General features: G+C 37.6%; 1 long non-coding RNA gene across 1 annotated transcript; it reads right to left on the minus strand.

Moving 5' to 3' along the window:
- Positions 1–7,265: 7,265 nt before the first annotated feature.
- LOC132035528 (uncharacterized) lies at positions 7,266–10,882 on the minus strand. The gene is made up of 3 exons (XR_009409286.1): positions 10,719–10,882; positions 8,329–8,384; positions 7,266–7,667 (listed from the first exon to the last, which is right to left on the minus strand). It is a non-coding gene; the product is annotated as an uncharacterized LOC132035528 (long non-coding RNA).
- Between the last annotated feature and the right edge of the window lie 3,144 nt (positions 10,883–14,026).

Here is a 14,026-nt window from a genome sequence, read left to right on the forward strand (position 1 = left end):
TTGATTCTCACTAGTTGTAGAAGCGGACATTCTTTGCCCTCAATGGATAATGAATTGAATATGTTGTTTCTTTTGAACTCTCCATGAATCATTGTTGGTATTTTTGGATTCTTATAAACATTGTATGATTGACGAAGTATCTCACATAATGTATCCGGAGGTATACCGACCTTACGTCACTCCGATGACCTTGTGGTATCTTTCATAATTTCGATAAGTTTAAGCAGTCTTTCTATGACTCATATACCTGCATGTATACATATATAATATTATGATGAGTCTTTGTGTTTCTCTAATATTATAACGAGTCTATGTGTGGCTCTAATGATACTTACTTATGAGTCTATATGTGGGTCCAATGATACTTATGAGTCCGTGTGTGGCTCCAATGATATATGAGTCAGTGTGTGACTCCACCGGTGATATACTATATATGATAAGGGAGAATCAAAAATTTTTGTCGTCCTCACATTCAACTTGAGCCTATGAAGGTTCTACACATGGTGTTGTCTTTTTTCCTTATTCTGATTTGCCCTCATTCACTTTTTGAGACCATTTTACTAGTCTTTATAATTGGCCTCACGTGGTAGTTTCTATTGCTTTTACCATCATTCTTCCACTTGGGCCTTGGTAATTTATTTTATTATAGTAACTTTTTGTTAGTGTTTTTTTTTTTTTTTTTTTTTTTTTTTTTTTGCTCCTTTATCCCAAAATATTTGTCACATTTCACTTTTGAGTGTTAAATTATATATACTTTAACAAATATTTTAAGAGTTTTTACATTGTATTGATAGGAGAATTGCAATTTATAGTTTTTTTTTGTATATTTTCGAATGTCTAAACTTTAATTTTAAAATATTGAATTAATCTAGCTCATTTAGCTCGAGACTAATCAAATTGCTTTTTATATTTTGGGATGGAGAGAATATGTTATTTATCCTTATACATTCTGCTAAAAATTTGACAACTTTAGAGCCAAATTTTCTTTTTCAACTCAACAAATTTATTAGGTATTATAATATCTTTTATCCTTAAACTTCCTATATCTTGCTTCTTTTTAGTGAGCTCATATATGTTTATAAAGATCTGTCCTAAAATTATTTTCAAATATAATTTTAAAAGCTTTTTCTTTATTATTATTTACTAATTGTAGGATTACTAGGTTAATTTGTATAAATATTCTAAACTAAGGTTATAAATATTGTAGTATAGATTTGAAGTTATTGGAAAAAAAAAATTCTCGTGTTAGATGATTCTAGAAGATGAAAACATGCGTTTTGGTAATACAGGTAAAATAAAATACATTATCAAAATCTTATATGAATTCAAGATAACCACAAAATGAGTTTGAAGCAGGGTGGAGCTAGAGTGTCGGTGATGGTTTCAATCGAATCCGGTAGCTTTGATTCGCAAACTTTGTATTTGTCTATAGATTATTAGTACCAAATAACTTAAAAAATTAAAATTCAGCACCCATAAACTCCAAATCTGAATTGAAGTATATAATTTCACTAACAATTAACAATGAAAGTTAAAACAAGTAATTGCACGGTTTGCCCTTTAAATGGACTGGTCTTTAATTTTTGCTCTTCAAATGGGCTGATCTTTAAGTTTTGCCCTTCAAACCTGTGCGAATGACCCAAGTTAAAATATTAAAAGTTTGGGTCCGGGCTTAGCGCAGGCCTCATAGAACTAGCATATATATACACACACACACACACACACATATACATACTGCATATATACATATACATACTGCATTCATGCATATCATAGCCCTCAGAGGCGATTCTGAGATGAGGTTGATCATCTTACTCATTCTTTACAGTGATGCCTTTACTTATATTGTTGTTCTTGCCTTACATACTCAGTATTTTATTCATACTGACGTCCCTTTTTCCTGGGGACGATGTGTTTCATGCCCACAGGTTCTGATAGATAGGGTGACGGTCCGCATCAGTAGATTTCCCACTCAGCGTTGATATTGGAGTACTCCACTTTTCCTGGAGTTGATGTCTAGCTTTGGTACGATTTTTGTATACATTTGGGTATGGCGGGGCTCTGTCCCATCCTTATGGTGTTTATGCATTCTTGTAGAGGCTTGTAGATAGCTACTATGTAGTAAGATGTTGTACAGCCTTGTCGGCTTGTGTTTTGTGTACAGATGTTCATGACGGCCTTGTAGGCCCGTACCATCATGTCCAGTTATGTATATATTTATATGTATGCTCTTTTGGCTTACCCATTTTCATTCTATCTTTCAAAGTTCGTGTGTGGTAGTATGAACGGCCCTATCGGCCCACCTTTATCTATTGCTAGGGTTATGAATGTATGTCATGTTGGTGTTTGGCAAGTAAGGCCCAGGTGCCCGTCGTGGTCCTCTGGTTTGGGTTGTGACAAACTTGGTATCAGAGCAGGTCTGTCCTTGGGATATCTACAAGCCGTGTCTAGAAGAGTCTTGTTTATGGGTGTGTTGTGCACCACACTTATAAATAGGCGGTTGTGTGACATTTAGGATGGTTGTCCTTCCTTCTTATCTTAGACCGTTCGATAGAGCTGTGGCATAAGAGTTCATTTTCTAATAACGTATTTTGATTACAGCAATGCCTAGGAAAGCTTCATCCAGTCAGAAGAGCAAAGTAGTGGCAGATGAGGGTACCAATCGGGTGCCACCTACGGATGTGAGCCACAGTGAGGCCCTATCTCGGACATCTCAGATTTCGCCCGCTTCAGAGGAGCTTCGAGGGGCTATAGCTACAGCACCTCCAGTCCCTTCACCTGATGCACCGGGCCAGGAGATGCGAGATTTTATACAATTATTGACTCGATTAATGGCCGCTCAGGCCCCGCGTCAACGTATGGGTGTTGGTTATGCTGACAGGGTTGTTAGTGCGAATTTGGACCATCCAGTGTTTACTGGATCTGATCCAGATGAGGACCTACAGAACATTATAGATAGGATGCAGAGGACATTGAGGGTGATGCATGCTTCTGACACTAAGTCAGTAGAGTTGGCTTCTTAGATTATGGGATATCGTTGTTCAGTGGTATGAGACTTGGAAATTGTCTAGAGGGGCGGATGCTCCTTCAGCCTTGTGGTAGGATTTCTTGAAGGCTTTTTTCCATCATATTTGCCAGTAGAGACCCAACGAGCACGAGTTGATAGATTTTTGGCCCTACAACAGGGGAATATGAGTGTTAGGGAGTATAGTCTTCATTTGGATTCATTGGCCAGGTATAATCTCGCAATTGTGGCTGAGATGGATGATCAAGTCCATCGGTTTGTGATCAGACTTAGGTCGCACTTAATTAATAAGTGCATGACGGCCTCACTTTAGGAGGGTATGTATATTTCCCGTATTCAGGTATATGCCCACGGGTTAAAGGAGCGTAAGCAATAGCAGCGGGCCAATCTAGATCATGATAGGGGCCAGAGTAAGAGGGCTAGGTCTACTTGTTCTTTTAATGAGTCTCGAGGTGGTCACAGGCCACAGTTTCCTAGGCGTCCAACCTATTTAGTGGCTAGTGCTCCTTCACAGTTTCCAGAGCCGAGGTTTGATTGACCTACTTATTCTGGACAAGGCTAGAGTTCTAGAGCTTTCGGTTCTCAGTATAAGAGTAATTCTAGCTAGATGAGGCCACTCGTACCCCGATGCAATCAGTGTAGTAAGGCCCACCTCGGGCAGTGTCATCAAGGCCTAAATATATGTTATACTTATGGGTATTCCAGTCGTATCATGCAGAAGTGTCCTAATAGAGGCGGTAGTAGCATGGCTCAGTCTACAGGATCTGTAGAAGCTTCTTCATCATCGTTACGCCCTTATGGGCAAAGTTTCTAGAATTTAGCTGGCCGAGACAGAGGCAACGGTGGAGCATCTAGCTCTAGCAGTAATCAGAACCGTATTTATGCATTGACTGGGCAGCAGGATCTAGAGTCGTCACCAGATGTCGTTACAGGTATATTGTCAGTTTCTTCTCATGATGTATATGCCTTGATAGACCCAGGTTCCACTTTATTATATGTTACTCCTTTAATTTCTGGGAAATTTGGGGGTTGAACCGGAGTAGATTAAACCATTTCAGGTGTCTACACCTATTGGTGATTCGGTGAAAGCTAGACGAGTCTATAGAGATTGTGTGGTTATAGTTTGTAATCGCCACACCGTAGCAAATTTGATTGAATTAGATATAGTTGATTTTGATGTTATTATGGGCATGGACTGGTCGGCCTGTTATTATGCTAACGTTGATTGTAGAATAAAGAGACTCTGAGTATGATCTGTGAAGAGTTCCCTAACAAGCTACGTAAATTGAAGTTGAGTTCATTGAAAAGAAGTATGTCAGTGAGAACGCGAGACTCTCTACATATATAGATCTCTTCCAAATCACCTCGGGAAGAAGAAAGATCACTCTAGGATTAGTTATAATAAGAATACGGGTTTATGAAAAATGTAGAGATGAGCAGGATATCAAATGTGAAGTAACGACTTATTCCCTAAGGGGGGAAGATGAGAAGGTGAAGCATTAAGCCGGGAACGTCCCTTGTATAACGAGAAGGATAGAAGTATGTAGAAGTAAACGAGATGGAGACAAAATGGCTTGAACTACAAATTAATGATGAGAGAGTCAATTGCTTTGTACAGGAGAATGTCAATTGGAAAGAAAAGTCAAGGCAGGAAGAATAATCATTAGAATCTGGAATATGTATATAGACTGGTAAGACAATTGATAAGGAATTAAAGGAGGACCGAATTACGGCTACATATGAAGTCAAGAATAAATCTTAGAAAAATTCGCAAGGCATAGTCGTTTCAAATTGATTTATTATTTAAAAATGATGACCTTGGGAAGTAAGGTAAACAAAAACAGTGACGAGAGAGCAAGTACAAGTTCAAAAAGATTTAAAAGGAAGTAGAGCATTACGTCCACAATGTGAACCTAGTATTGGTAGTAAACCATGGGTTATTATTGACAAAGGAAGGAAGGACGGACGTTAAGGACGATGTCAGAAGGAAGGACGGACGTTAAGGACGATGTCAGAGTTATAGATATACGGGAGGTCTAGGAGATAAGAGGTCTAGAGCAGAATAGAAAGAAAGGAATAGTGACTTAAAATGAGGTACCGTCTGTAAACAGACGACAGTGAAATAGGATAAAAAGGAAAGTGTCCCTCCCTGTAGATCTAAATTTTTTTTTTTAAATAACAGTACAAAGGATCGAGCTAATATCGAACGGATATTCCTACTCATAGGCTGGGAGGGATTGATAAATAAGCTAACTCAAAGGATAAGTCGTGAGAGATCTTTGACAGTGAACGAAGTTGAAAATTCATGCAATAAGCTTAGATAACGGGTGTATACCAATTCAAAACATAGTAAAGTCACTTCTTATCACTGAAAAGTAGGAAACATCGACATGAGAATCTCATTGAGGGAGGACCGGAAGAAGTATGTGATAAGAGAAACCTTCAGACTTGAAACTTAATAAAGAAGGGAAATTGAGCTATCAGGACAGAGCGCGTGTTGCAAGCATGATAGAAGTTATGAGTCTGATGTTCATACTATTCTATAACATTGGAGATATACTGAGTTGTTGAAAGAAGTACATTGATAGGGCAAGGTGAAGTGAACCATCGCCGATTTCTCGGCTTAAAAAATTCCAGTCGTAAGAAATCATGATAGAACAATTAGAAATTCAATGAATGGACATAGAACATAGTAAACTCGACATGAGATGGGAAATGATTAGTGTGAGACATACGAACATGGTAAGTTTGACTTCATATGGATGGCTGAAGGAAGTTGATAAAAGTCGGCCTATCTACTACCAGAAGAATTAACAAAGGAGATACAGAAGGCAATACGAACGCACTATACTTCCGCTTTGACTACGGACAACAAAGGTGCTCGATTAAAAGTAACGTCAGCAAGTTCTTTCGGGGGAATTTGAATAAGAGGAGAACAATAATATAATCTTCAATCCACAAACAGTGAACCGAGAAACGTCAGAAATTAACTTCAGATACGCAACGATGAGACTTAAGAAAATTCCAAGTCCTAATCAAATTTTCTTAGAAATCTCGCTCATGAAGGACGTAACGAGATGATACGATACTTTGACCAAGACATGTAAGGTCATACAGACGATATTAGGCCAAATGACTTATGAGTCAGAGTTGTCCTTGGAAATAAAATCTGTGCACCAGTATCTATATTTCTATACTGAAGAAATACATTAAAGATCCCCCTCAGGTAGTGCCGATAGATGATGTACAAGTAAAAGGTTCCAATAGCGATAAGGAAAGAGAATGTGAAAGATAATTGCAAAGGAAGAAGAAGGAAAATCAATTCTAAGACCCCCCATATGAAATGCGTATAACTCGGCGTGTCATAGGAATTTTGGCAAAAGATCATGATTGATGGCCAGACGAAGAAGTACTTATGTATGAGGTAAGTTCATGCCTATGTGCGAGTTAAGTTCGTATCTAAAAGATCATGATTGATGATTGGTATCCGTGGGAGACTTAAGAGAATAATAAGTTGTATTATATAGTCAAACAAGACAAAATCATAAAGAAAAGATTTTGTCCAAATGGTCTAAGGTTCACTAAGGTTTAATTATACGGGAGATGTTTCGACATTCGAGGACGAATATTCCTAAGGAGGGAAGGATGTTACACCCTGTACTTTCATGTTAGAATGCATTGTAAGTGAATCAATAGAAGCCAGGGAGGTTATGGACCTTTACGAAGATAATGATGGGATAAAACAAGTGTCAAGAAAGTATGTGAGGGTTGTAAGTTAAACGAATAAAAAATGTTATAATCCATACTTTCAGGGTAAAACTAGGAGTGATTAATATGTTAAAGAGGTTGTGTTTTAAGCTATTTAAATGATATAATATTTGTATGTTAAGTTTTGAAGTCAAGAAAGATGTAAAACAAAAGTCTGCAAAAGTTATTGCAAGTTACGTTCATATTTTTGCTGAAATTTGGGTCTAATGTGACTGAACTTTTCTCCCAATGTACATGGAATTATGGGCTGGTACACCTACCAAAATGAAGATCTATGAGTCTAGTTTCTATCACATTGAGTCGTTCGTCAATGAGACATCGGAGTAGAGAGATATTCACGTTTTTGCAAGACTGCACAGGTAACCCCTTTTTAGGACCCACTTAGGCGGTGGCCGACTTACCTTGTCACGACCCAAACCAGAGGGCCATGACGGGCACTTGACTATACTAGCCAAGTACCTCCTGACATGCATCTGTAACATCAACATAAACATAGGTGGGCCGATAGGGCCATCATATGACTCTCGGTGAACTCATAAGGAACATGCGTGTTTCAACTAATCTGAAAGACTCATCTATATGAAGATGCTGAACATACTGCATGAGCCGATAAGCTATCATAACCACCTATGACCATATGTGAAACCACACGTCTGGACATCATCTGACAATACATAACTATCTACAAGCCTCTACTAGAAAACATAACATAAAGTGGCTAGAACAGGGCCCCGCCATACCCATACATATGTGCATACATAAATGTACATCAGACCATGCTGACTCCTAGCATCTCTGGAACAAATGGAGGGCATCAACCTCATCTGCTGAGCTGACATCCTAATAGACGGATTCCCAACCTGTATCTCGAGACCTGTGGGCATGAAACGCAGCCCCCCAAGCAATAGAGGAGTCAGTACGAATAATGTACCGAGTATGTAAGGCATGAAAATAGTATATACATAAGAATCATAAAAAGAATCTGAGACATGAGAGTCGATACAGAACCGAATGTATATGTATAACCGTATATACGAAAGTGGTACGTATAACTCGTATATACGAAAGTGCCTCCGAGGGTGTACGATATGCATGCTTCCTTTCAAAAATCATATACATATATCATAGCTTGTTAGTCTTTGAAGAACGTACTGACCCGATCCATATATCATATCATCCGCGTCCGAGGTATCATTATAATCTGACCGTGGTGTGCACATCTACGTGCACCGCCCGACCGACTATAGCGCGGCGCGGTGTGAGAAAATAGTTGTACATATATATAAATGCATGAAAGACTCGTAAAATGATGCTCTAAACTCCTCAGGGTAACATAAGATCTCCCAGTAACATAGGAAGCTAGTATGTCAATATAATAGATCTCTGGAAGCTATAGATATGAAACATATGAGGTCAAGGATACAAATATCCCTACACTATCTAAGAATAGAGTCTTTGGAACTCGCTTGCTTACTTCTTTCGTTCGTATCATAAGGATCATGCCAAAATGAATAAAAGGGATAGTCTTAGCATACCTGGTCTTAGCTCAATGACTCAAGAAGTCAACTCGTATCTGCTCCACGATCTATATCTAACAACAATGATACTATCGTTAATTATACAAACGATTCTCTTAATCGTATAACAAAAATTTAACTTATCCTAAACAAAACGGGCAACATCTCCCCTATTCTTTAACGACCACAACTCAATCAACAACAACAACAACCACCTCATATAAGCCTCTTTAAACTCAAAACGTCAACTTCCAAAGATATACACCAAAACATCCTAATATACGCTACGTATATGATATCTTTATACACTTTCTTCTTCCAAATTCAAGAACAACAACATCAACTCCCACTTATATTTTAGAAAAACCAGCCATAATGACTCAAGATCATATTTCAAATCAGTCCACAAAACTAACAAGAGCTCTAGCATGTATCCTAACTTCTCTTCCACATTTCTTTATCTAACAAGTTGACTAAAGACTAAGCTAACTCAAGAACATAGAGAAAAGATGTAATCTTACCTCAATCACATAAGAACAACCTTAATCTTAGGATACTTCACCAAGAAGAAAGCTTCAAGTTCAACACAAAGTAATCCCGAACTTGCTAAGATTCGGAGGGAACCGAAGTTATAATCAGGAAATCAACCACGGAAGATAGCTATACTTGAACTTGGGAAGAGGAGGAGAACGTTTGCTTCACTTTGTTGTTATTGAAAGGTGGATAAGATCGAGAACTTTGTTGCTGCATATCCAACGAAATTGAAAGAGAAAAAAGAAAGATACTTGCAGCTACCATTTTTGAATTAGAAAAGAAAGGAAAAGACACTTGCTGCTATGATTAATAGTAAGAGGCAGTGGAACTAATCAACAATATAAAATGGATTTGCTTAAAGTCCACCGGACTACGTAAAAACGGTGGAGTAATTGGATAAGTATATCCTATGGGCAAACATATTATAACTCATTTTATAAAATTAGAACAAATACTAATATTTCATAAAGATTAAGACATCTAGAATATAATTTATCAAATTCCAATTTCCCAATCTAATATCAAGAGCATGAATTTTTGTACCCTTAATTCTCAAAACGGTAAAAAGATAACCTTCTTTTCTTATGAGAAAATAATTTCTATCTCTACAATAAGGAAAAATTTCATTTATAAACTTTCTCATATCATGTGTATAATTTAAAAAATATCAAAAAAAAAAAAAAATAGTAGCAATTTTAAATATATAAAATTATATTTATCAATTTTTCACAAAATGATTTCACTTAACAGAAAATACATTATCAAGACTATATATAATAGTTTCGAAACTCGTCAAACTTATGGGGTCTTACATCTATAACCTTATGTATGACCTTAATCCTCTAAGTCCATTTTGCTTAACTCGTGACATATGGCTCCGTCTTTTATGTGCAAACATCGTCATACTTGTAACCAATTTATCGTACGTCTGACAAATGTTAGGGATATCCCTTGATCAGAAATAGTACAATGAGATAAAAGTGACACCTTTTCTTTTTTAATGAGTAGGGTTTGAAAATAGAGCATACATAGAACCTTATTGAAAACATGACTTAAAATAACTACAAAGAACCATTGCAGCAAAAATGACTCAATTTACAAGAGGTATAATCTCTTGTAAAAGATAATAACTTTAACTCTCCAAAATCTCTTAAAAAATTTGTCGTTAGCGACCCCTTGTATACATAAACCATTGAGACAAAGTACATGATCACATTAGCCTAGGAATGGTAATACCAAAACAACCAGTTCTTATGTCAATCTTTCTTCACGACATGTCAATCTTTCTTCACAACATACATGCCTTGCTTTCACTGGGGAGCTTTATCAAATAGCTTGGCTGCATCAAAGTCATCTCCTCAGTCTTTCTACCTTAATTTCAGTTATCTACTCCCAATCACACCATATTTATACACATAATAAACCATTCTCTTTTATTTATTCTCTGTACTTTTCAACTCAAAATTAAAATGTTTTCTACTTCTATATATAGAACCAACGACTGTATATAAAGAAGAAAAATAATCATGAACTTCAGCCATGAAAAAGATAACATTTTCAAAATAATTGACTCTCTAAAAGATTAAATTACTCCAGAATCCTGCAAATTACCACTTCACAAAACAGCAAAAATAATTCTCTGTCAGTTATTGTCTACCTCTAAATTTTGTGTATCAAGAACATTGGGGAAAAGATATATTTTCCCAATTCCGTTACTTTAGGGGCTATTGTTTGCAGACCAAAAACTCCCAAGATAATCTCCACTCAAAAACAAGAGCAGGATGAAATCAGGTTGTCTCACGAGATATAATAAAGCAATGAAAGAAATAAAGAAAGAAAAAAGTGAACGATTTTGAGCAAAAATTGAAAGATACCTGGAACTGAGGTTAGCTATGTTCTGTTTGTTACAGAGGAAAAGAGATTGAGATGATGTTTGTAAAATGAAGAATTTTCTAGACTTGCGGACTGAGCATTAGCTAAGAGGTGTAAATTTACTAAAATGCCATTGTTGCTGAAAGTACAAAACTGCCCTTGGTCGTCCCACTCTGCATCTTTCTATATAATAATAATAATAAAACTAGTATAATATAAATATAAATAAATATGTATGCCCTTTTGTCTTGCCCATTTTCAGTCTATCTTTCATGAGTTCGTGAGTGGTTGTATGACGGCCCTATTGGCCCACCTATATCTATTGCTAGTGTTATGAATGTATGTCATGTTGGTGCTCGGCAAGTAAGGCCCCGATGCCCGTCGTGAACCTCCGGTTTGGATCATGACACTAATAGTGAAAACTTATATAGAAGAAAAAAAAAAGCAACCTCGTAGATTAACGGGCCTAATTATGTGATTAGGTGTCTCAATTGAGTAAATGACGCCACATGATGTAAGTGAAGTGCTTGAGATATGATTAAAGGTGCTAGAGATGAGTGGCCGGAAGAAAGTTAGAATGTTAAAGTATCAAAAGTTAAAGTTGGATATAAGGTGTTACACCTCTGTCACACCCCGTATTTTCAAAGAAGCACTTATCAAAATTTGGAAGTAAGTATGTTGAACTATGGCTATATAAAACAACTTTGTGATTATGAAAATAAGGAATGAAGCATTATCAAGTATATATTATGTGAAAAGGATGCATATAATGAATACAGGAAGGTCCTATAAAGAAATGAGCGGAAGAAATTGAGTTAGTATGACTTTGCAGAAAAGATAGGCAAGGTTTCGTATGATAATTGTGGTCCTAATTGGAGAAAGAATATCTGTGAGTATATGAGGAGTTTTGAAGTAAAGCAAAAGCCTAAATTGAAGCTCATGAAGTCTAGTTTCCGACGCAACAAACCGCTTGTCGATACAACATCGGAGTAAAGAATTATGGACGTTACAAGTCAGGCTGGCGGGCAGGAAATTGCCCTACGCGAACACGCAGCTATAGTGCGCGAACGCGCAAAGGCGCACGCAGCTACAGTGCGCGAACGCGCAGAGGAAAATCCTAGGCCGGTGCAACCGACTTCTAGAAGCTATTTAAGGGCAAAATCTAACCCTAAACCTCATTTTCTCCACTCCTCTTCATCCAAAAACATATGAGAGCTTCCAACAAACATTAAGAGGTTAATTTGTGAATAGATTAAAGTAATGGGACTATATGCGAGGCTCGGGAAGTATATAGAGTATTGTGATTTTTGTGCCAAACACCAAATCGTGACGGGCCAAAGGAATTTATCAAAGATAAACAAGATGTCAAGATCTTCCAACCTTGAATGAGGTAAGAATATTCTTTATTATGGATATTATGAATTATATTATGGAGATTTAGTGGTTAAAGCTTCGTAAAGTCGATTGGTTGGTTGAGAAATTGGGTAAACATCGTATGGGATGTTTTATTGAGTATATTGGTATGGATGATGATGTCATTGATATTAGTGTTGCTATTATTGTGGTTTTATTGGTATTGTGATTTCGATCTAGGGATATAAACAGGGGAGATGCTGCCTGAATTTTGGCAGATTCTAAAGGGGTTAATTTGAAGGCTTAGGACATGCATGTGACGATGAGTCTAACAATAGTATGAATGATTTATATGTAGATTATGAGACTACGAGTGATCTTAAGTAGGTCGCAAGATTGGAAGTAGGCAGGAAAGTCGAAAAGTAAGCTTCTTGGTATGTAAGGCTAAACCCTTTCTTTCTAAAGGCATAACCTTTTTCTTGTGAACCCCTACATGTTTTCCATAATATCCTTAGTCCCAAAAAACTAGAAGTTCGGGACTCTCAAAGTTCTTTTATTGCTAAAGATAAGTATGTTCCATGATAATAATGATGATGATGATGATGATCCCATTCTAGAGATTCCATATATGGTAACAGCGTAATGAACCTTGTGACTAAAGATTTGTCTAAGTAGAGCTTGTCATATTATTGCCTGACTTCTGAGTATTCTGTTATCCTTTCTGAGGGGCCATATCCCCTTCCTATGTCCTGGAGTTTATAGAGAGATAGAAGAGACATGTTACAGAGTCGGTATTTTTCAGCACATGCATGATATACATATATTTACATTTTATTTAGCCTGGCCACTTGGTCAGTGAGACAGAATGCCTGGCCTACGGGTCATGGAGTTGTTGCCTGGCCTACGGGTCATGGAGTTGTTGCCTGACCGATGGGTCACGGAGTTGCGCATACCTGACCTACGGGTCATGGAGTTGATTATACCTGGCCTATGAGTCATGGAGTTATCTATGCCTGACCCTCGGGTCACGGAGTTATACCTATAGAGTTATGTCATCTTGCCTCAGCTGAAAGGCAACCCAGGTAGAGTACCTCTAGATGCTTTCTGGAAATATCCAGAGTGTAGCTTGTTATTTCGTTTTAGTTGTTATCTTTCCTTACATATTCAGTACATTATTCGTACTGACGTCTCTTTGTTTGGGGGGGCGCCATATGTTCATATATATATATGGGTTAAGGTAGCCTTGACGGACGACCCCGGCTCGATGAGCCTCCACTCACCGTAGTCAGTGCGCTCCACTTAGTTTGGAGCTGCAATCCTTTTTCGTATGCTATTATGACATGTATATATATGGGTATGACGGGGCCTTGTCCTGTCCTTTCTGTAGCTCGTGTTCCCTAGAGGTCTGTAGACAGTTGTACGTAGTTGGGATGTTATGTAGCCTTGTTGGTTCTCAGTTTTGTTGTACAGCCTACATAGTAGCCTCGCCGGCTTGTTGGTATTGTTTGTGTGCAGTTAGGCCTTATTGGTTTAAGTTGGGGGTTACTCCCAGATTTTCCGATTTACAGTGGTTCGCTCGGGCCTAGGTTGGCATCTAGTGCCTGTCACGCCACTCCAGATTTGGGGCTTGACAAACTTGGTATCAGAGCATTTCTATCCTAGGGTTGTCTACAGACCGTTTCCAGTAGAGTCTTGTTTATGGGTATGAAGCGCGCCGCACTTATAAACAAAAGGCTGCAGGGCATTTAGGAGCCATTGACCTTTCCTTCTCATCTTAGATCGTGCGGTAGAGCTAAATTATAGGATGTGATGTCCCTGATTCTAACCCTAAATGTTTTGATTGCGGATAAGCAGTTAATTATGCCGCTATGGGATAATTGATGAGAATTGAAGTTGTTACTCCGAAAGGTTTTTCCTGCCTTATTGATATTGGTAGACTTTGATATAAGAACTTGAG

The sequence above is a fragment of the Lycium ferocissimum genome, chromosome 10, assembly GCF_029784015.1.
Source record: "Lycium ferocissimum isolate CSIRO_LF1 chromosome 10, AGI_CSIRO_Lferr_CH_V1, whole genome shotgun sequence".
Classification (NCBI taxonomy): Eukaryota; Viridiplantae; Streptophyta; class Magnoliopsida; order Solanales; family Solanaceae; genus Lycium; species Lycium ferocissimum.